Source organism: Palaemon carinicauda, chromosome 25 (genome assembly GCF_036898095.1).
Source record: "Palaemon carinicauda isolate YSFRI2023 chromosome 25, ASM3689809v2, whole genome shotgun sequence".
NCBI classification, from domain to species: Eukaryota; Metazoa; Arthropoda; class Malacostraca; order Decapoda; family Palaemonidae; genus Palaemon; species Palaemon carinicauda.
Window position 1 is genome coordinate 23004402 of NC_090749.1, and position 25000 is coordinate 23029401.

Genomic DNA, 25000 nt, shown 5'->3' on the forward strand with positions numbered 1-25000 from the left:
TCAGAGGGAACCCATTGGTAATAAAAAATTATTTTAGAAAATTTTCTTCCTCATGAAACCCCAGATAAGTTGAATTAAATTAAGGAAGAATGAAGCAGACTTAAAATTTTTAAAAACATGTAAAAGCTATGAAATCTTACCCAAAGAAATGTACAGTATGTGATTTTTTAGGGAGGGGAGCCATGTACCAACTGTGTGTCACACGATCGTACATAGCAACGACATTTTTTTTTTTTGTATATATTATGCTTTGTATCTTTGCTCTCCCCTTGCACTGACAGGGACTTGAATAAACATGTCTGATTTTCTCACCGTTAACTGTTAACAGAACTGGTTCTCGATTGAACAGCAAACAGCCTGATATACGTTATGGCCTTCTTGCCCAAAAATGATGTATATATAAGCCGATGTTCTGTAATAAAGTTACTCAGTTGCTTTCTTCCTGCTTATGAGTCACAACCTTCTCTCGGCCCGTCACACGCTCAACCTCAATAAATTCTTGTAGTGTCCTCAACCTCATCATCCTTGTGAGCTAAGGATGGGTGCTTTTGGGGAGCCTGCTGAGTTCTTAGCAGCCATTCCCAGGCCCTCCCTGGTCCCAGTTTGGCTAGAAAGGGGACTTGGGCACTGATAATAATGTATATATGGTCAATCTCAAGATCATTGTTATTCTAGCAAGGGCAATGTCACTGTCCCTTGCCTCTGCCATTCATGATCGGCTTTTAAACCCTAAACTAAAAGGAGTAGAAATCATTAATGTCGTTGGCATCAGGAGAGGCTAACCGCACTAATGAGTCTACAACCCTTTAATGGGTGTCCCTCTTCCTTATATCCATTGTATCAGCTTTCTAGAGAAACATTTTGAAAGTAGTATCACTTACTGATATAAGACTTTCAGTGTGGACGATGCTATGTTTTATATGGTATATTGATACTGACATTTACACCCAGATATTATAATGTGTGTTTTATACAACAAGTTGCGATGCAAATATTAAAATGGGTTTATATTTCCAAAAGACATAATTACAGAAATACTTGTTTTGTCTCTATAACTAAACAAGAGCCATAGTTATTTTATTCACGACAAATATCCCATAGACAAACACATGCACATGCAATGAAGGCTGGATTCAGAGAGTCACAATGACAGACGTTGATGATATTTCTTGTAATGAAAACTGTATAGTCTTCCTCTTGTCTTCTTTCATCTCTCTTGATTCTCATTATTTTCGTTTTGCAATTTATTCATTGAATGTTCCTACGGACCAGGAAGCAAGAAGGCAAGGAAGTTATTGGTATAGCAAGAGAGAGAGAGAGAGAGAGAGAGAGAGAGAGAGAGAGAGAGAGCTAATTACCTTTAGTTTATTTAATGAGATTAGATTTTCTGAGACGGATTTAATAAAGAGAACATGTTATCTCATTATTCCTCCTTTGAGTGATAGAAGGATCGAAGGATATTATAGTTTGTGACTGAGAAACGTCTTTCTTTAGTGATTCCTTCATGACCAATGAAGGAATACCATAATTGACAATTGGTGTCAAAATTTGATTGATATTCATTGCATTTCAAAGGAATCAATAAACACTTTGTAAATTCGTGAAATTGCAAGAGAGGATTTAACCATCTTTTGCTTTTGATATTAATATGCAAAGTCATTTCATTAATATTGGTCTATAATCTATTTTTAGCTAATAGGAATCGTTTTATCTGTTTCAGTAACTATCCTTTTGATCAAGAAATGAAGAGAGGCTTCAGAAAATGAATGTATTCTATCTGCACAGAGGATGACGTTGCAACCTCCCCCCCCCCCCCCCCAACATACCTTCATTGCCGCTTTCCCACAATGAAAAGGATTTAGTCATCATCAGTTGTTTTTGTTTATTTCCTGCATCAATATGATTCTCTTAGAAAATTGATGTTGATCTTGTAAACACGTAACAGTTCATTTACTTTTTTCCTTTAGACTCGTGTCTACGTGGAGGACTGTAAGCACGAGATGGGTTGCTAAAAAACCCACCCTCCCCCGACCACCACCACCAGTCACGCAATAACCCACACGAAATATCAGATTAACCATATACGAAATAATTTCACTCTAAAGCAGCAACCCGCATTCTCTCTCTCTCTCTCTCTCTCTCTCTCTCTCTCTCTCAACCGTGTACTTATAATCTTATGTATTTTATCTTAATTCTCTCTCTCTCTCTCTCTCTCTCTCTCTCTCTCTCTCTCTCTTTAGGAAGTGAAGCGTAAATTTTGGGAGCAAATGAAAGAGACGACTGTTATAGAATGTCCATACCTCTCTGTTTTATCTATATACATTGCAAAACAAATATTTATTACACCTGTTCATACATAAATTAATATGTACGTGTATACATATACATCTATAAAATAAAAGAAGGGATACATGGATGCATCAATTGAAGTCGAGTTGTTGTTGTTAAGAAAGAGATTGTTGACGTCTTCTTCTGCTGACTTGCAACGAACTTTGAGATCTTGGAGAAGAAGAAGAAGAAGGAGAAGAAGAAGAAGAAGAAGAAGAAGAAGAGAGAGAGAGAGAGAGAGAGAGAGAGAGAGAGAGAGAGATGAAGGAGGCTCTATTAACGCATTCATACTTATAAACTTATAATTTCTTATCACGAAATATTTTCAGATCTTGCAGTTGTCTTATAATGAATTTAATCAAAGATTTTTTTTTTTTTTTCATATTTCATCTGTACAAATTTGACTTCTGTCGTTAGTTTGTTTTAGGTAGGATAAAAAAGGACCAGTCGACTGACTAAAGCAGGATAAGATTTTTTTTTTACCAAAATAAGTAAGCTTCTTCTGGTTTGTTACTTTGTATCACAGGAGAAGGAGAGAGAGAGAGAGAGTTTGATCAAATCTCTCTCTCTCTCTCTCTCTCTCTCTCTCTCTCTCTCTCTCATCTTTTTATTTATTTTTCCCATCAAGGTGAAACTTCATAAAATGTTACCACCTTATTTAAATAATAAAGTAAATCTTTCGAAACTGTATAAATAATGAATGAACTTATTTACAACTTGGAAAATTATAGACACAAAAACAATGTCATCATATGAGGCTTCATATGCGGTTTAGTATCATTAAATAAACATCAGAAGAAGAAGAAAACTCCTTTCTGAGGGTACATAAATCCAATCTGTATTATTCCTCTCAAGGGTCCTTGCTTCAATACCATAAGAAGGGAGAGAATGCCAATATTCTCTCTCTCTCTCTCTCTCTCTCTCTCTCTCTCTCTCTCTCTCTCTCTTTCGTTGATATTTAATACATTGACCGTATTGTCAAGAGATGTTATGTAGGAATGCAGTCCAACTTTGGGGAGAAATAGCGTCAAATTTCCTAACTCAGAAGCTGCGTCCTTCTTTCACTCTTCTTCTTCTTCTTCCCCTACTTTCTCCTTACACTAAGGGGTCGGTTGCCTGATGCACCCTCTCCAATGCCTTCAATCAAAGGCATCATCTTCCACCAAATCTCATCTTTCCATATCATCCTTCACCTTATCAGGCTTATCCCGCCATCTAATTCTCTGGCTCCCTCTCGATCCTCTCCCCCTTACAGGACCCCCAAGCCCTCCTCACTCCCTCCCCACCATCCACCCTTAACACGTGCCCACACATTCTCAGTTGTGACACTTATTATTCCAGTAATCATCACTAAGCCATTCTTCTTATTTCACCATTCTTCCAATCTTTCAAACAATGATACTTCCATAATCCCCCTTTCGCATTCTCATCTCTGTTCTATCAAGCTTTGCTTCCTCTTTTGGTCTTAAAACACAAGTCTCTGATCCAAACATTAACACAGGTCTCATCACTGTACTATAGATCCTTCTTTCATATCTTGTGCCAAACTCATCCAGCCATTCAACGTTCCTTGGTTATTATGTTCCTTAATTGAAAAAACAAGATTCCAAATAAAAAACTATGCTCGCCATACAGAGGAAATTTTGTGAACTATTTTATTAGATATCATAAATTCCGACACTTTTAAGATATATTACGACATTTTGATTATTTATTGTAGCAGATGAATTCCATAAAATTTTCTAGCAAAATACAACTATGCGTGATGTGAACAACAGAGTTAGGAAAACATTACACAACCCTTTTCAAGTTACTTTACCGCAGTTCTCTCTCTCTCTCTCCCTCTGTCTGTCTCTCTCTCTCTCTCTCTCTCTCTCTCTCTCTCTCTCTCTCTCGCTCTCTCTCTCGCTCTCTTAATACCACGTGTGGTTCCCTTCATAGGCTATTCTTATAAAACATATAGACCGGGCCAAGAAAAAATTTTTGTTAACCAGATTTATGAAACCATTCAAAGAATCAATATATTTCTGCATATTCTTGTGGACAATGAGACAACTCCTTCCTATCTATCAGAAAACTGTTTGAAAAACTCCTTATCAATTCAATTTTTAATCAATGGATCACTATAAAAGTTATTCGTGAAGGGTCTATTATGTATAGTTTGACCTATTTTTGCTTTGATTTAGTTTCAAAGTATAACTAATTCACCCAGTGGTTTTAACTATCTATCAGATTTTCTTTGAAAATTTATTCATATGTAAATAGCCTTTCTATAAATATCATTTCTATGAAGTAAACTTCGTTTCTTCTTCCAAAATGTTGTATGAAATTCTTACTCCAGAATAGATATTAAATTTTCCTGAAAATTGAAATTATGTTTCTTTCATTCCAAGAGGCATCCATAGGACATACAACCCATATATATATATATATATATATATATAGACTATTTAACGACTTTCCATTATAGATTGTAGAGTAAATAGCAGATGCAGTAGATATCTAATTTGCTGACTCTAATCTTTTGTTGGGCAAAGCCAAACTTAATGAAGAACAAAATCCAATGAGCAGAAAAAATAACAGCACATTTTGTGAGGACAAACATTGATCGCTTCGCCTCGATTTTCCTTTTGCTCTCTCATGTCAATATTGACCTCGATCATATTCAAGAGCCTCCAACACAAACAACAGTCTTCAGAGGGAAAACCTTCGACAAAAAAAGCTATTTCGTCTTTTTCTTGTCTGATGTGCTTTTGAGGACGATGTCTCCTGCATTGCTTGGTTCAGCGCAACACTTATGATATTTTGGGATATTTTCCTTAAACAATAATTTTACATAAATAGTTTGATAACTCCCTTCCTTTCAATTGCATGGCCAATGATCACCTGTAGGATGAAATGCCTAATTCCATAGAAGTCTCTGTGAAAGAGGTAGAGTAAGGGAGGGAATTCCCCTTTGAAAAGATATGTGATTCCGACACAACCTCTTTTCTGAAAAGAATTAAAATGGGGAAATTCGTCTAATAAATCTGAATATTCATGAGATGGAATTAATTACTTTTTCTCCTCTTTGGAAGAAAAGAAAATGCTGATTAAGGCTACATCAAAACAAACGCTCTCTCTCTCTCTCTCTCTCTCTCTCTCTCTCTCTCACCACGTCTGTCATTCACGAACTCATCGCCCTTCTCCTAAGACCTAAAGTATTAATTACTAAGTAGCCCTTCCTCTCAGCCCAATCACAAATCCCATAACCTCATCCGGATATAATTTCCCATCGTTTCGCACACTATTTTAGAAATTATATTACAGATGAAGTAGATAATCCATAGTTTTAACATTTAACTCTAAAGGAAAACCGTCACATAGGCCCCATCTTTTGCTGGGCACCTGCTCTTGATTGGACCCTAGACCCCAACGTAGTCAGCCTTAATGCGGCTTTGCAAAAACCCAGTCATTCCTGAGAGCAACAGTGCCACATTGAAATTGCAAGAAAGATTTCCGTCTCATCCTTCCAAGTCTTGTTTGGGGATCAAACGCGGGTTATTCAATTGCTGTGTAAAATATCTATACCTTTAGAAAATTACCTACCGTTAGGTTAAGAAGTTCTTGGTAAATAACAGTGTACTTTTAGAACGATCTGTGTGTTTTTATTTCTTTATTTTCATCCATTACCTTTCTTTCCGGTGTTGACGTGACCCACTACAGTCATTTAACTGCTAAGTACACAATTAACACATTGTTTCACGAGGTACAATTACGCTGTAATATGTACTATTTAATGAAATATATTCTTCAGATAGTATTTCTTTTTAAGGCCTGTGAACTATTTTGATTTTTTTGTTGTTGTTGATTTCAAAAGAAAGAATTGAAGCTAGTAGAAATAAAGCTAAAAAAAACTATTGTTTAGTGCTGGATTTCAAGTATTGTGTCCGATTCATTGAAAGTTTTTCCTTTATGTTCAAATAAGAAAAGAACTGGCAACTGTTATCAGATTATCATCCTTTTTAAGATTTATCTTTTAAGGATGTTTCCTCGAAGCCAGAAAAACATTTGATCTTTCATTATCGATGCCTGTTATTATTATACTTGAATGAGAGATAACTCTATTTCTCAAGAGATGTCATTTCTGCAAAACTTGGGAATAATTTCCCTTCCCTCGTCGAACCTCCAACACTCACATTTTCAGGAAAGTTTCGAACCAGTCATTAATTAATATCTGGTTTCATTTGTTACAAGAGTCAGGTCCAGATATTATTCATAGAGGGAGTCATAATCCTTCATAAAAGCCTTGTCCGAAGACTTTTTTCTTTTCAATTTATTAATGATCAAGTTTGGTGAAACAACGTTTTACATCAGATACGATGCTTTTCCCAAGTCGTTATCATTTATTTAGTAAAAAAAAAGTAATGGCTCTCATCAAAATCTATTGCACCGTCATTGTAAAGCAAAGAATGATAATAAATTCCTCAGTCCCATTTAATGAAGGCAGTCATCTACTCGCTTACTTATTTTAGAGAATGCTGAAGCGACTCCTTGGACCAAACACCTAAGCCCTTGACTCAAACTCAATATTTCCTTTTCTTGATTCTTATTTTACATTTCCTTTACCTATAACAACAGGAGCAACAACAACAACAACAACAAATGTAGCCGTTTCCAGTCCATTGCAGGACAAAGGTCTCAGATGTGTCATTATTCATGTCTAGGGTTTCCCTAGTTTTCATCACCACGCTGGCCAGTGCGGATTGGTGATGGTGGGAGGTTTACGTCTGATCATTCACAGCAAACCAGCCTAGTATGGGTGGCCATGACTAGTACAGCTTTGCTAATCATGGTCATATGCAAACCCTTTCACCATTGGGTGGCCATGACAAGTACAGCTTTTTCTAATCATGGCGATATGCAAACCCTTTCACCATGTTAAGACATCCCTACTCAGAAAGTATTACCTATAACAGTGATATATAATTCCATCTCGCTTATTATAAGAATTCAGATTAATGAATCTATAACATAACTAAATCATCTTCTAACTTAAGAAGGAATGGTGATATTAACCAGAACATAACTTCAAGTACCAATATTCGCATATCATTTCTTCTAAAGGTTTTCTCTTTATTACAAGAGAGAGAGAGAGAGAGAGAGAGAGAGAGAGAGAGAGAGAGAGAGAGAGAGAGATTTCCAACAAATGTAGAAGTGTAAGGATTGACTAAAGTTTTTTTCATTCAAGATTCAGTTGTGAAATATAGAAAACAAGAAGAGAAGGAATCCGTGAGATGTGAAGATCAAATGCCAAAAGATAAGAGACGATTATTCTGCTGCAGGATCCTAACAGGATATATGCGGCACACTTGATGTCTGCCAACCAGCAGCTCTCTGATGTCCTATTCTTCTTGATACAAATGAATAGTAAGATAGGCTGAGGACCATTATCAACTAGATAGTAAGACAAGCTGAGGCCCATTATCATCCTATTCCAAGTGTCCCTCTAACTGCAATGGAGAGCAAAGCCCAACATGATACAACATCCATTCTCATCCTTCTCTATCAACTCCTCTTGCAGTTTCCTTGTCAGTCAGGGGCAAGAATTTAGCCTAGGGTTGTGGGGGCCTATTGGAAACGTCCCTGCCTGGTGGTCGCCAGACTGGGGTTCGAGTCCTCCTCATACTCGTTAGTTCCTTTCTTTGCTGCAACCTCACCATCCTTGTGGGTGTTTGGGGAGCATATAGATTAACCTACGAGTCATCAGCAGCCATTGCCTGACCCTCATTGGTCCTAGCTGGGGTGGAGAGAGAGCTTGGGCGCTGATTAATCTATCATGTACCAGAGAGAGAGAGAGAGAGAGAGAGAAAGAGAGAGAGAGAGAGAGAGAGAGAGAGAGAAAATAATCGCCTTCTCTTCCGGTGTTGAAGGAAGGACCCTTGAGAGGAATAATATACAATGGATTTAAGTACCCTCAGAAATTAGTTTTCTTCTTCTGATGTTTATTTATTGATACTAAACAGCATATGTAGCCTCATAAGATGACATTGTTTTTGTGTCTATAATTTTCCGAGCTATGAATATTTTCTTTTATTATTTATGCTGTTTCAAGTGTATTACTTCTTAATATGATTAAGTTGGTAACCGGCAATGTTTTACCTTGATGAGTAAAACTTCCAAAAATTGAGAGAGAGAGAGAGAGAGAGAGAGAGAGAGAGAGAGAGAGAGAGATTAGGAATTTTATATTCAGTTATTGTATGACAAAATTGAAGATAATAATGTTAGAGAGAAACAATTTTGAAAGAAAACATCTGAAAATTTTCTTGAAAGATTAACTAAATAGCCATTCTTTTTGTATGACCTTGTCCGACCCATCTGCCTGTCCTTCCTGTCCAGGTAGATACTCTTCTCACAACGTCTTCTTCACTGAGGATTGAAATATAGACGTCTTCGAGATATTCAAATATTTGAATCCATCTGAACAGTGATTAGCTGAGGCCAGGGATTTGCGTCATTATCTATATAAGGAAACAACATTTACTCCATCTTGCTTTGATCTAATTTGCTTTGCTTACTTATGGGCTGATTTCTTACGTTGAGTTAATTGGCGTTGATCTTAGTTTCCTTTCCATACAAACCCAAGGCTGAGTTCAATGCCAAGAGAGGATGATAACATTGCATGCCTCTTGGTGGCAACATTATGTAGTTGTGCTCAATACAAACAAACGAACAAACCCAAAACACGTAATTGATGCAAATAATCTTTCTGGGAAACTTGAAAACGAACGTAGTGGAAATAAAAAGCAAAGAGAAGCTCATATGGTATTCAATTAGTTACAAAGAGAGTAGTGGAAGGAATAGCGAGATTATTATCATTATTATAAACTTTCACTATAGAGTGCAATGCTCGGGCCCTGTTATTTGAATTTGTTTATCGTATAATCAGAGATAATAAAAATTCAAACAATTTAAAAAATTTTAAAATGGCAAAAATCTCATTATTAAAAAAAAGAAGAAAAAAAAAACAGTATTTAGATGCTATGTTTAACACAAAACAATATGTTTCTCTTCTATTCTGATTATTAATTTATAGGTGACATTAAACCAGGTCCTATTCCATCGATTCCTATAACTCGCCCTTTTCTAAGAAGCGTCTAGCAACTCCTTCTGTTCCCTGAACACAAGAACAAACCTCCTGCAAAGGACAAAGATACAAAACAGATCCGCGTTATCTGTTGAACCAATTGTTGCAAATTATCAAACAATACATTAAATATGTTTAGGAGATTGGATTACGAAATAAAACACTATTTATGAATTTATGAGAGGCCACATGTGACATTTATTCTGCAATTGTGGTTATGAATTTGGGGGCGTCATATAATTTATGATGTGCTGTACTTCATGAATGTCTATAAATTGATCATTTTATGATACAGGTAATGATGAACATTATTCGACCGGAAGTTTATTTGCTTTTAACTGTGAAGAATTCATTTCTGCACCAGAGGTGTCTCATTCCTTGCTAATGATCTATAGGGATTGTGGCTTAGTTAGTTTTCATCCGAACGGTGTCAGCTGGTTGGATCATTAATCACTTTCTACGAAAGGGAAACAGACGAGGATAAAATCGAACGTAATATTTACAAGTTACAAAATCAGCAACTGCTGTACTACGACAGTTACTTTCTAAAAAGGATTCGTCCTACAAGCTTTCTGAAACTAAAGATAATCACTTTTCATTCATTAACGAAGGGAAAATCCTCAAGAACTGCTTAGGATTTTTCGAATGAATTCTGAATAATTCTACGTCTGCATATAACGTAAAATTCAAGGTTATTATTATTATTATTATTATTATTATTATTATTATTATTATTATTATTATTATTATTATTATTATTATTATACGAAAAAATTTATACCGAAATAAAGGTTACCCAAAAGATTCCTGGCTTCATTTGCGAGTTTTACGAAATACCGAAGAGAAAAGAGAAATGGCTCATTCTCCAATATCAATAAAATTATGACAAGATCTAATGGCTTTTAACATGCATCACTTGACACTAAAAGTATTTTAAATCTATTGACGCGAGAGAAAATTTAATTTCAAAGAAGATATAAAAATAAATTTTACATCAAAGGTTTAGATAATTAAAGAGAGTGTATCATGAATCATGAAATTCAATATTTGTAGATATATATTTGGCGGTGATCTGTTATGGCCATTTTGCTTTCAAATAATTTATATCCTCAAAGGAGGATCTTTTTTTATCTCTTATTATAAATGAATGAATAAATCAGATGAAAATATCGGACGAGTGATGATGTTTGTTTGCAGCATCCATTGAAAAGTTTTCTCAGCAAATATATAAATCATAACTTTTTTTCCTGCCATTATTCCTGGATCTTCCCACTGGGGAGACAAAAGTGTCATGAACACTTGTAGAGTCCAGCTATAGAATTATGGAGGAGTTCAGAGCTGTTGCCATATATCTATAGCCTCATTCATCGCCCTTAACGAACATAGGTAGTATGTTGGCCATGGCACCGGCCACCCGTTGAGACTCTACTGCTAGGGAGTTAGGGGGTCCTTTGACTGACCAGGAAGTACTTCATTGAATCCCTCTCTCTAGTTACGGTTCACTTTCCCTTTGCCTATACATACACTGAATAGTCTAACTATTCTTTACAGATTCTGCTCTGTCCTCATACAGCTAAAAACACCGAGATTAAAAAACAATTCTTCTTCACGTAAGGGGTTAACTACTGCACTATAATTGTTCAGTGGCTACTTTCCTCTTAGTAAGGGTAAAAGAGACTCTAGCTATGGTGAGCAGCTCTTCTAGGAAAAGGACACTCCAAAATCAAGCCATTGCTCTCTGATCTTGGATAGTGCCCTAACCTCTGTACCATGGTCTTTCACTGTCTTGGGGTAGAGTTCTCATGCTTGAGGGTACACTCGGGCATACTATTCTATCCAATATAATCTTTCTCCCTCTTTTTTTGTTAAAGTTGTTATAGTTTATATAGGAAATATTTATTTTAAAGTTGTTACTGTTCTTAGAAATATTCTATTTTTCCGTGTTTCTTTTTCTCACTGGGCTATTTTCCTTGTTGGGGCCCCAGGGCTTATGGCATCCTGCTTTTCCAACTAGGGTTGTAGCTTAGCAAGTAATAATAATAATAATGATAATAATATTAATAAAAATAATAATAATAATAATAATAATAATAATAATAATAATAATAATATTGGTGTGGTTTAACAAACACGGTATCATGAAGGAGTTTCTCTAGTTATTATCACTATTATTATTATTATTATTATTATTATTATTATTATTACACATGGAAAAAATCTGATCTGCGCTTATCTATCTTTTTTGTTCCATGTAGAGAACAAAATTTTACGTAACTTAAAGCAAATAGAAATCCCATTGAAACAAAAGTCATAAATTGCATCTCCCAATTGAAGCCATTTTTTTTCTGCTTTCAAGAAATATCGATTCTTTGCCTTTCCTTTTTCCTCCACTAATTACTAAGAGAATAAGTGCAGTATCAAATGGTTCTTATAGAGGAAACAATTAAAATTATGGGTTCAATGAGGCACCTCTCTCTCTCTCTCTCTCTCTCTCTCTCTCTCTCTCTCTCTCTGTACAGTGATATCTCTGGATACGAAAGTTTCTGCTTACGAAAAATTCAGGGTACGAAAAGCAATACGAAGATTTTTATGCCCCAGTATACGGAAAAATTTTCAGGATACGAAAAGCTTACGAAATCCTAACTCGTCGCTGAGAGTAATTTTAAAAAGCATGCGCCACCAGACTTTGAACTTGGGTAAACTCACTTACAGCCTCCCGCTCACCCATTGGTTATCTCCCTACTCAGATGCTAGCTGACGCCATAAGATCCTGCTTCCCTATTGGTCGGCAACTATCCGACCTTGCTTACGCACAGGCGTTCATCTCTCCCTCTCTCTTTTTTTTCCGACTGTGGTATCGTTAACATTGACTTAGTGTGCTTTTGCTTGTTTGACGTAGTGTTAAATACATTCTTACGCCATGTGTTATCGTTATTAAACATTCTTTAATGTGCACTGTACTGTATTAGTGTTCACTACATAGTATATAACGTACGTAGTGTATTATTGAGCTTAATACTGTAGCCATGGGTCCCAAGAATGTTGCCAAAGGAAAGAAGAAGATGATGCTCTCGATGGAGACGAAACTCGAAATCGTGAAAAAGTACGAGTCTGGCATGCGTTTAAGTGAGATCGCCAAGTAGTATGGCCAGAATCCGTCTACGATAGGCACCATCCTGAAGCAGAAGGCAGCCATCAATGCAGCGACACCTTCTAAGGGCGTCACTATTTTCTCCAACAAGAGAACCCACGTGCATGACGAGATGGAGAGGCTTCTTCTTGTGTGGATCAAAGACAAAGAGATCTCAGAAGACACCATCACTGAGACTACAATTTGCCAGAAGGCCTACGCCATTTTCGGTGATCTCGTGCGTTCTCAGGCTGAAGAAGGGGCAGGAGAAGAAACATCCCAGCAGGAACCCCCAGAGTTCAAGGCTTCTCGGGGGTGGTTCGAGAAATACAGCATGGGGAGGCAGCCAGCTCTGACACGAAGGCCGCCGAAGCCTTTGTTAAAACGTTTGAAGAGTTGACTCTGCAGGAAGGCTACAGTTCGTAGCAAGTTTTCAATTGCGACGAAACTGGGCTTTTCTGGAAGAAAATGCCTCGTCGGACGTTCATCACGGCGGAGGAGAAGAGGCTACCCGGACATAAGCCTATGAAGGACAGGCTTACCCTTGCTTTTTGCGCAAACGCCAGTGGGGACTGCAAGATAAAGCCCCTGCTGGTGTACCATTCTGAAAATCCTGAGCCTTCAAAGCCCACAAAGTCATCAAGGAGAACCTTCCCGTGATGTGGAGGGCGAATGCTAAAGCCTGGGTAACGAGGCAACTTTTCATTGATTGGGTGAATGTCTGCTTCGGTCCGACTGTCCGAAAATATTTGGAAAAAAAGCGCCTTCCTATGAAATGTCTGCTGGTGTTGGACAATGCTCCAGCTCACCCTCCTGGCCTCGAGGAATATCTTCTGGCCGAGTATTCCTTCATAAAGATCCTGTATCTACCGCCTAACACCACCCCTCTCTTCCAGCCCATGGACCAGCAAGTTATTTCTAATTTTAAAAAATTGTACACGAAGCATCTCTTCCAGAGATGTTTCCAAGTCACAGAAAGTAAAAACCTCACTCTGCGTGAATTCTGGAAAGATCATTTTAATATCGTGATATGCCTCAAACTCATCGATCTCGCTTGGCAGGAAGTTTCGTGGCGTACCCTGAACTCATCTTGGAAGAAGCTGTGGCCTGATGTTGTCTCTGCACGAGACTTCGAGGGGTTCGGGAAGCCTGGAGGCGAAGCCGAGATCGTTGACGATCCTGAACCCATTCATCAGTCTGAGGTGGCTGACATCATACATCTTGGTACGTCCATGGGGCTGGAAGTTAGCGCCGAGGATATAGATGAACTTATCGAGGAGCACCACGAGGAGTTGACGATGGACGACCTGAAGGAGTTGGAGACGATGCAAATGAGTGTTATTCAAGAGCAGTTCTCTAGCGGTGATGAGGAGGATGATACACCTTTGAAAACGTCAGACATTAACCCTGGATAGGTACGGTGGGTCGTTTGCGACCCCGAGCGTCAAAAAAAAACAGGTTTTTCTCACGTGACTCACCCCTGTGACTGAATTTGTGGGTGATCGACCTGCAGGAGGTGTCTCCCCTACACGCTCTAGTAGTGTCCAGATGTGCATTGCTGTAGCTGTACTCCTTCCCCGATTTCTGAGACGCGTCGGGGTCGTTCGCGTCCGAGTTTACCCTTCTGAGGTAGTTTGCATAATTATCAAAGTTATTACGTATTATGAAATTGTCGTAGAATGGTGCAACTTGTATAGGTTATCAGTTGTGGAAAGTCTTGTTGGATTGTTTGGCTACCATGTGCATGTTTTTTTTTTTAGTTAAAATGTCGTTCATCACCACGAGGACCATTTTACCGCGAGTGCCCCTTTTTCATTTTTTTTCATTTTTTTGCCAAGTCATTTTTCCGTAAGATATTGCCAAATAGTGTCGTAAAACTTTTGCTTTTTTAATGTTGGAAAGTGTGTCTAGATGATCTGGCTACCCATGCGTGATTTTGTTTTTGTCAGATACGACGTAGTTATTGGTATATTGGGTATTTAACTGCGGTTGCCAATTTCTGATTTTTTTTCAATATTTGTAAAAATTTACTACGTAGTAAGGAATTGCCGTATATTATTGATTTTTTTTTTTCATGTTTATGTGTTAGAAAGTGTGCCTTGATGGTTGGGCTAACACGTGCATGTCTTTTTTTTTATCTGAGATGCCGTATATTAGAATGTTGGGCATTTTTCCGCGAGTGCCCCTTTTTATTTGTTTTGCATTTTTTTGCTTAGTCATGTTACCGTAAGGAATTGGCAAGTAGTGTCACAAAACTTATGTTTTTATAGTGTTGGAAAGTGTTTCTAGATGATCTGGCTACCCATGCCTATTTTTTTTTTAGCCAGATATGGCGTATATATAAGTATGTGTTCGATTTTCCTGTGATTGCCATTTTTTCGTTTTTTCCCATTTCTTTCAAAATTACTACGTACTAAGGAACTATCACAGAGTAATATTTCATTTATATGTTTATTTGTCGGAAAATATGCCTTGATGGTTTGCCTAGCACGTGGCTGAAATTTTTTTTTTCTGAAATGCCGTATATTAGAATGGCCATTTTTCCACGAGTGCCCCTTTTTATTTGTTTTGCATTTTTTTGCTTAGTCATGTTACCGTAAGGAATTGGCAAGTAGTGTCGCAAAACTTATATTTTTATAGTGTTGGAAAGTGTTTCTAGATGATCTGGCTACCCATGCCTATCTTTTTTTTAGCCAGATATGGCGTATATATAGGTATGTGTTCGATTTTCCGGTGATTGCCATTTTTTCGTTTTTTCCCAATTCTTTCAAAATTACTACTTACTAAGGAACTATCACAGAGTAATGATTCCTCTAGATGTTTATTTGTCGGAAAATTTTGTTTACTTTTTTTTGATTGAATATCATCAAATTTTTTTAGCTAAAATATTGTTTTACATTTTTTTTTTCGATTTTATTTCCCTTCAAAAAAAATTTTTTGGGTCAGAATTTTAATTTTATAGTCGTAAAATAATCGACAATTATCCAGCAACCCACCATACAATTTTTATGCATATCCAATAATAATTAGATTAGTAAATAACACCTTGAAATTGACATACCCTTCCTGCATTTCAAGTGGCACATTAGGGAGTCTGAGTTAGTGTGGTTGGCTGCCATTTTGTGGACATATCCGAAGCGTAAGCTGCCCTATCTATATATATTCTTGTTCCCTATAGAATTTGTGATATTTTTGTATATTTTTACCTGCATAAATATCATATTATATATTAAATATATGTATTTTTTTACGAAATTTCCAAGTACTCAAAAAATTACCTTTAGATATGGCCCCTGATATAAATGTAATTTACAAAATAATGAAGATTTTTTTACATATTTCTATTTTAGGATAACATATGTTTATTCCCTAAAAAAATTAGCCACTTCCTATTTCATTTGGGTACCCAAAAAAATTCATGAAATTTGGACAATTTTTTTTGGCCAAAAAAAGTTACCCTTTTTTTCTCATTTCAGATCTTCACCTCCATGGGTCTGACTTCATCCAAAATACATCAAGATGTGTCCTAAACATTCAAGAATCAATTCCTAAAAGGATTTGTGTATATATGTATAAACTTTTTTTTTATGAATTTTTATGTCAGGTCTTTTTTTTTCTACTTAATTTTTTAAAATATTTATAATAAATAGTTTTTCTGCAGATGAGTAGTATTTATCTTTACAGTTGTTTTAAGCATTCATTGAAGTTTTTTTTGGCAAAAGAAAAAAGGAGGTTACTGCAAAAACTGATTTTTCAAGAATTTCTTTTGGCGTCGGGGTCGTTCGCGTCCGAGTATACCCTTAAAGGGGTGTCCGAGGACCGTACCTATCCAGGGTTAAGGAAATTCTCGCATGTTTCCATAAAATGGCAGACTACGTCGAAAAGGAACATCCAGTAAAGTTTATACCAACGGTGCGCTTCAACACTGCAATGACGTTTGCCTAACGCATTTTAGAAATGTGTTGGGAAGTAGGCAGAAACAAGCTTCCATGGATAGTTTCTTATTAAAGAGGCCAGCAGTATTAGTAGGCCAAGACGAAGGTGAAAGTGAAGAAAAGAAACAGAAAAGAGAAAGTGATGAAGAATTAGAAGGTAAAAGTAAAGAAAAGAAACTAAAAAGAAAGTGATGAAGTGGAAGAAATTTAGAAAATGTGAAAAACGTAAAGTTATAAAAAAGCAAAAAAAAAAAAAAAATATTAAATTTTAAGTTTTATATTACCGTTAAGTGTTAAAGTAATTTTTTTTTTCATTTTATAGTTTTCCATACTTAATGTTAAGTGTTAATAATATTTCTGCCATTTTTTTATTTCGTAGTTTAAGTGTTAATGTGTTAAGTGTGTAAATTACTGTACGTAGTCTGTCACTTGTTACGTTTTCTGCCTTGTGCCTTCCTTCTCTGCCGCGACTTCGCTATCGGACATCGTCTCAATCAAAAGGTAAGTTTCAACTTTTTTTGTTAATCAACTGTGCGCTGTATGTTTTTTTTTCAGGGTATCAACCCTTAATTTAGGTGTACAGGTAACAATACACCTTCACTGATCCAAGTGCTTTACATACAGTACCGTAACTTTTATACAGTAGTAAAGAAAACGGACCGTTTTCTTAGGGCTTGGCGGGGATAACTAGGCTATAACTACATTATTGAATAATCTCATGGTGGTTTCTGGAATGGATTAGGCTGTTTTTAACGGTTGGGTTAATTATTGAATGATAGAAATGGCTGCATTGCATGTTTATTACTACAGTTTAGCGTGTTTATGAAAGAAAAGGTGTCTTTTCGTAAGGGTTGGAACGGATTAGGCTATTTACATGTAAAACGCGACTCAGGATATGAAAAACTAGCATACAAAACCGTATCCTGAACCGATTACTTTCATATGCTGAGGCATCACTGTACTTATGTAAGAATAAAAAACATTAAAGGCACTAATCTGGAAGTTTCGTTATGAACTTAAATTCAGCAAATATCACACATAATTGCAACTATGCAAGATTCTGTAACTCTTCATATAATCTTTATCTATCCTTGTAATAATGCTTCCCCAACTATATTCCTCCACTTTATACACTCACAGACAGGAATCACTCTTCGTTTTTGTTCCTTCTTTTGTAACATTTGTGTTGTATAGGATACCCAGCAATATATTTATTTTGTCAATGCTCATAAGTTCATAATTACTATTATAAAAGAGCATTTACATCTACACAATTCTGAACATTAAAAACATCGGTGTTTGTGTGTAGGTAAAAACCATGATATTGTTGTAAGGACACCGCTCCCTTCGTCGTCCAGAAAATCCACAAACTGTTTATTTATTTGAATTCTCCTTTCGCCACACCTTGGTTTCCCATGTATATGTATTCCGCTCTATCAGAGCTACATTTTGACATATGTATTATTTCATTACATGTTTCTGTTACCTCATAATTCGTATATTTGTAAGTGTAAGAAAACACATATATTTTGGCGGGCAATTCAATCTGATTTGGCACCACCGCCATCCTACCTTTCCCTCAACACCTTGTAATATACTCCCACGCACATTTGAATAAAGTATCAGTTGATCTTGGTGACGCTTGTCTCACTGTCCTTACAACTGGTTACCCCAGAGTTGAAAGTAGCATCAGCGGTTTTGGCTTTGCCATTAACGGACTTATTACGGCCGTGCTACCTTCTCTATACTCTGTTACCTTAGGCGTGAGCCTGCCTTTGGTTCTCCCACACTTTGGTGCATGTAAGGCAGTAGGATGAGCTTAACCGACATATCAACTTCTCACCTCTTCGCCGACTCGTCGTCTGGCCACGATGCATGAAGCAAAACACCCATCGCACCCAACGGCCTCGCCTCCACGCCCAAAGTCAAACTGCCGCCCTTTTCTCAACACAACACCGCTTCCTGGTTCCTGAGAGCAGACGTACTCTTCCGTGCCGCTAGACTCAGCGACTCCTGCGCCAAGGCTGACATCGTTCTCACCTCCATACCTGAAGAGGTATTCGATAAGATTTCCCCATGGCTCGACGCCCAGGCCGGCCAAGTTTCATACGACGACCTGAGAACGAAACTCATCGGTATCTACTCCCTCTCCGTCTCAGCAAGGGCATAGAAAGTCCTGGACCTCGCAGGCAAGCCCATGGGTGACACCTCTCCTGTCGAGGCGTGGGACGAGTTATCCGGCCTGCTTATGCTCCCCGAAACAGACAGCAACGGCCGACGACGTGAAATTAGCTTATCTCGCGAGATCTTTCTTCAACGCCTACCACAGGACGTAAGGGCCCAATTGACAGACGCCGACACACTCCCAATGAACGAACTCCTGTCGAAGGCTCAGAAGCTCTACGAGGCCTCCAAAGCATCTCGCCTCGGAGCATCATCATCAGCACCGCCTTCGTTCTCCTCCTTCAGCATCTGCTCTTCCATAGACTCCTCGGCAACGGCCCCTGAGGACAACGAGATCAACGTTCTATCAAGAAAGAAACCGCCGCAACCAACACAACCGAACCCTAGGACTAACCCAGCATGGGGCTTCTACCACCAACAGTTTGGCAGCGACGCCAAGAAATGTAGAGCACCATGCAGTTTCCTTATAAGATGACGCCAGAAGCATCCACCTGCCACCATCGCAGCCGCAGTTAACCAAAACAAGAATGGTTTCTATATCCTCAATACCATTTCCAACCGTAGACTTATGGTAGACACTGGTGCAATGCAGTCACCGTTCCCACCTTCCAAGTCCGACCTAGACCGTGGTCCCGACAAAAACGGTGCTATGGGATCAGGACCCTCAAGATATCTATCATGGGCCGTTCGTATTCTTGGCCCTTCACTATCGCTGACATCAATCGCCCCCTCCTCGGTGCAGATTTCCTCGCCAACCACGGACTCCTCGTCAATGTCGCTAACAAACGTTTCATCGGCACGGGAACCTGCCAGTCCCGCGCCCTAGAATACGGCCCTGCAACAATGTCAGTATCCGCCGTAACGACGCACTCCTATAGCAACCTCCTACGAGAATTTCCCGAGGTTTTCAAGCCCGAGCTCCAACACTTGCCAGGTTCCCCGTCCAAGCACGGGATCTACCACCACATCACAACGACAGGACCTCCTACTCACGCCAAATTTCGCCGCGTCCGGCCTAGAAACTGAAGGATGCCAAACGCACCTTTGGGGACATGGAACGCATGGGTATCTGTAAGAAAGCATCGAGTCCCTGGGCATCGCCCCTACACATGGTAAAAAGCCGGACGAGTCCTGGAGACCTTGCGGCAACTACAGGCGCCTCAACCTCATCACAATGCCCGATCACTACCCACTGCCCAACATGCAGGACCTAACGAACGCGTTGCACGGCGCGAAGTATTTTACCAAGATGGACCTCCTCAAGTCTTACTTCCAGGTCCCCGTATTTCCGGAAGACATCCAGAAAACTGCCATTGTAACACCATTTGGATCCTACACCTTCGCATACTCAACCTTCGGTCTACTCAACGCCGGGGCAACCTTCCAACGACTAATGGATAGCATTCTGGATGACCTACCTTTCTGCGTCTGCTACGTCGACGACATCCTGATATTCTCGAAAACCAAGGAGGAACACCGGAGGCACGTCCGCACCGTCCTCAAACGCCTACAGGAGAACGGCCTGGTCGTACGTTTCGACAAATGCACGTTTTGTGCGGAAGGAGTGGATTTCCTTGGTCACCGCGTATCCTCGTGCGGGGTAAAACCATGACAACCAAGGTCGACGCCATCAGAAAGTTCCCGATACCTACGACCATCCGCCAACTTCAGGAGTTCCTGGGGATGGTCAATTACTACAGGCGCTTCATCCTCAACATCGCACAAACCCTGTCACCCCTCGACAACGTCCTGAAAGGAAAAGCGAAAAAACTTGAGTGGGGTTTGCCCCAGCAACAGGCATTCACCCAGACGAAGGATGCCCTCGCGAATGCCACCACCCTGGCTCATTTAATCCAAATGACACTCAGGAAGCAAATACAAACTAGGGTAAAACCCAGGGAGCCATACCCAAAGAACCAAATCTTGAATAAAAAACTACAACTTGCGTTGTTAAGCAGAAATCCATCTCCAACAGAAATAATGCCTTACCCATTGGAAATTTATCTTCATTGCCATAACATTCAACTCTTACATAATTCAGTGGAATATTAATGGTCTTAAAACTCGTTTACATCTAGGGGAAATCCAAAGACTATAGAAAAATTATAACCCTATTGCAATATGCTTGCAACATACTAATGATACTGTTCCTTCAATAGGAAACTACAAGTTGGCATCTCGCTCAATCCCTTCTCCCAATACTTTAGGGACTGCAGTATATGTTCATAAAAAAGTAACTTGTGATGCTTTAATATTCAACACATCAGAATTTCAATTATCTGGAGTTAGATTACATCTAAATAACAACTCATTTCATACCTGTTTAGAAAGACAAGTCAGGCAACTATTTTAAATGTAATAAATAATTGTTTTACACTGAAAGTAATTTTTTCCTAATAGCAAATAAAATATGCCACATGAAAAGCTAATGTGATATGATAATTTTGCAGAGCTTTCGTTTCATTAATATAATTAAGAAATTTAGATATTAATCTACTGTAGTCAGAAGAGATTGAAGTTATAGGAGAAGCTGCATTGAGTTTATACCGAAACAGCATAAAATAAGGTAACAGTTATAGACGTGGTGTCCAAATGGAACTCTGAAAGAATTCTAATCCAAGACAGTGGAGTACCATGATACAGAGGCTATGTCACTAACCAAGACTATAAGGTTCTTGAAGAGTGGGCATGTTCTGTTCAGTAGGATGTTTGAATTGCATCTTCTTAGTCTATACGCTATGTGTCACATCATTTGTATATACTGTAGGCCTGTGTGTTGTTTCTAGACTTTCTTAATACTTATTCATTATTGAATTTGATATTCATGTTTAAGCAACAGTACGTGTCTGCAAGTATATAAATATGTGTGCATTGAACCAATATTCACTCAATTCCGAATACACAATCTTTGTTAAAGATGCTTAGTGTTTCGGTAACTGTAAAACAACAATGTATGGCAATGGAAGAATCAATGTCATTATTACCTTATGAAATGGAAATCAGATAATAAAAAAAAACAGCCTATTTGAAAAGGAAAATATTTTCAATAACTATTCGCTGATTTTCGTCTACAAAAATTACTGTCTTTTCTCGGACAAAAAATCAAATAAAAGTGAATAAGACATTTGAAACATTGATCTAATTTCATCACATCATCATTAAAGGATAACTTTACAATAGAGAAAAGAAAACTTATCTGCACTTCTTACTCTATCTTAAATATGGGAATACTTACCCAGGACATGAAGTAAGAAGGAAAATAGCCCTTTTATAGATAGTACATCATTTGATTATTCATACGAAACTCTCTAGAATTGGAATGAATAATTCATGTCACCATGAGACTTCCCTTTGGGGAAGTGGATCTTCAGATTCAGGGAGATCTGGTTGTTTGGTTATTAAAGGTTTTCATATTCCCATAACTACAGGTAAAGTAGATGAGACAAAGAATATGATATGCAAAAGAAGGCCTCTTAACTATAGTATAAAGTGGATCATGATAACAGTCCTCCTTCAAATAGATCTCAAAACAAAAAGGTGAAAAAGGAAAATATAAAATAAGGCTTTATTAACCAAAAAAAGACCTCCTTCTTTAGAATAAAATCTTGTCCTAACAACAACGACGAAATCTAACTTTCTAAACCCTAATGCGATATCAAGACGGTCAATGAAATGCAGCTCATCTTTAACGAATGTGGAAATTGGCCTATGGGTGAGTTGTTGAGCCATTGGCATCGTAAGGGGTTCATCTGGGAAGGAATATTACTTTCCGTTAGGTTGTGAAGATTACGTGGATGGAAGGAAGCAATGCTGATACAAATGGATTAAATAAAGAGACTCTCGTACGCACAGTCAGTGGGAATATGTTCTAGTAATATAAAGCGTAAAACGAAATGTCATTCGGTATAAGAATTCAGTAGGAAAAAACGGACACTTCCACATTCATGCATAATATGCACTAGCCCATTTCGTTCATTGTCCTTTAAGTATTCATAAGTGCACTATATTCAACAAATGAAGCGAAATTCCCAATTGATGTTGTCATTTGATTACTCTTTTTCAAATGAAGCAAATGGAGGACATTTGTACGTTGGAAGTAGTGTCATAATGGGTGACATTCATTGCAATTCATTCATTCATTGAAGAACCAACTTCAAAAAAAAAAATTGATGTTTTGAAATACATTTTATCTATCCGTTGGCAAATGGTAACGTTTTCTCTTTTTTAGAATTCTAAGATATTTGCGTTTTTCAATTTATATAATATTTATAGCAAGGATAATATTTTTCTGTTTTTTAACATTCTCATTTAAAGGAGCTTAAGGCATTCTAAGACTAATTCCTCTTTAGTTATTATATCATGTAAATGTTTTAGTAAAATGATTGTCTTTTGTTTAACGAATACTTTAATACTTCTTAGCATGGTCTTTTGGAATTATGTCGGAAAGGAAAATTCTCAAAGGTTTTGTTGAAAAGGAAAAAGTTGAAGAATAGATTAACATAATCTATACTCATTGCATTCCTCCATTTCCTTGAGAATTTCTTCAACTAAACTAAAGCAACAAGATTAGAGAGTAGATTCCAATTGGAATCACTGAAATTCTTGTCTTAATGAAAGCTAATTGGATTTGACTCTGTCATGAAATCCATTTTCTTTGTGAAAAAGTATCGCTTTGTCTTCAATATCTTTAATCAAGTTTTTTTTAGAAAGTCTTTAGATATCGACATCGTTAAATGATAAACTTTTTATCCATATGAAATCGTTATGCATTTTTAAGATTTAAACTTTGCCAAAAACTATACTTTGATAAGGTGATCCCCCAGTAAAGTTTTCAAATGATGCTGACGATTATGTTCTGATCATAAGATCTTTATCAAGTTTTCTCAATTGTGAATTTATATTTCTCCAATGAAATTCACTACGGAAATCTTGCGTCTTTTCTTAGTGGAAAAAAAAAATTCTGGACAGAATTTGAAAGAAGAAAAGTTACAACTGAGGTCCATCCATCAAAAAAAAAATACATCAGGAATTGAGATTTATATCAAATTAGTCAAAAGACAGATCTACTTGAATATTCCTAATTGTATTTTCCTCTTTTTATTGTTTTGCATTAATCAAAATTCCATATTTATTTCTAACGGCATTAGCCTTAGCAACTACCTGATTAAAGTAATGATATCATGAATCAGTTTCTTAGCAGATCAACTCGAGCAGTATCTTTAAGATTGATAAAATGAACAAAGAAAGAAAGCGAAGTGAAGAAGACTCCATCTTCACAGAGGCAATTATCATTAAACTTTCACCAATAGAATTGATTATATGGACACTACTAATCATTAGTTGTGCAATTACTGATCCAATTTCATAGGTAATGGCATTCCAGTTAGATACAAAACTGCAGGAACATTCATTTCAAAGTAACTTCATCTTTATGGAATTTGTATTTTCTAATTTTTACTAAAGGGATTCTGAGAATAACTCCATCTATAAGGGATCTCGCTTGGATTTTGTTGTCAAATTCCCATATCACCATTTCTATGAAAATGACAATTCTATTGATATTATCACGTGACTCATGTCAATCCCTTCATCCCTTCCCGCAAAACCGTATTCCCCAGATGGACAATGTCTCTTCCGTCGTTCTTTTGTATTCCCGCAAACGTGTTCATCACAATTCTCATTTCATTCCATCATGAGTAATCGGAAATATGACACACACTGATTAGAATACATTCATAAATTACATGAAATCATAGGAACCATAGGGTATCTGAAATATACACTTTTATTTCCTAATGGAACATCGCATCAATACTAAATCTCTCTCTCTCTCTCTCCAGAGCGAACCCTTAATACATAATACAGTGGCAAGACCGAGGAAATTACTTCCTTTTACTGTTGACTTTGGAAGACATTGGCAGTCCATTGCAAATGTTTGCAGATGTGAGAGTATCGGCGATGGTGTTCTTTCTATGACTAAAAGACTTTTTACTCCTTCAAGATACCTTGACGGGGTGAAAGGGTTTATGTCAGTGGTTCCCAATTACTTTTGGTCAATACCCCGTTTTTTTCCAAAATGCCATTGGTCGTTACCCTTACACCAATACTATCATTTTGTATATGAATAAGGTAAAGCAAACTATTTTACTTGGTTGAATCTTCCTTTATTTGTTTATCATTGAGGCAGGTATATCCAGAACTACCATTACTTCTGTTGCAAATAAAAGAAATGCATACATATAATAAGATTGAAAATAAACGGAGAATATATAATTAAAATACTGTTCATTGGGGGTA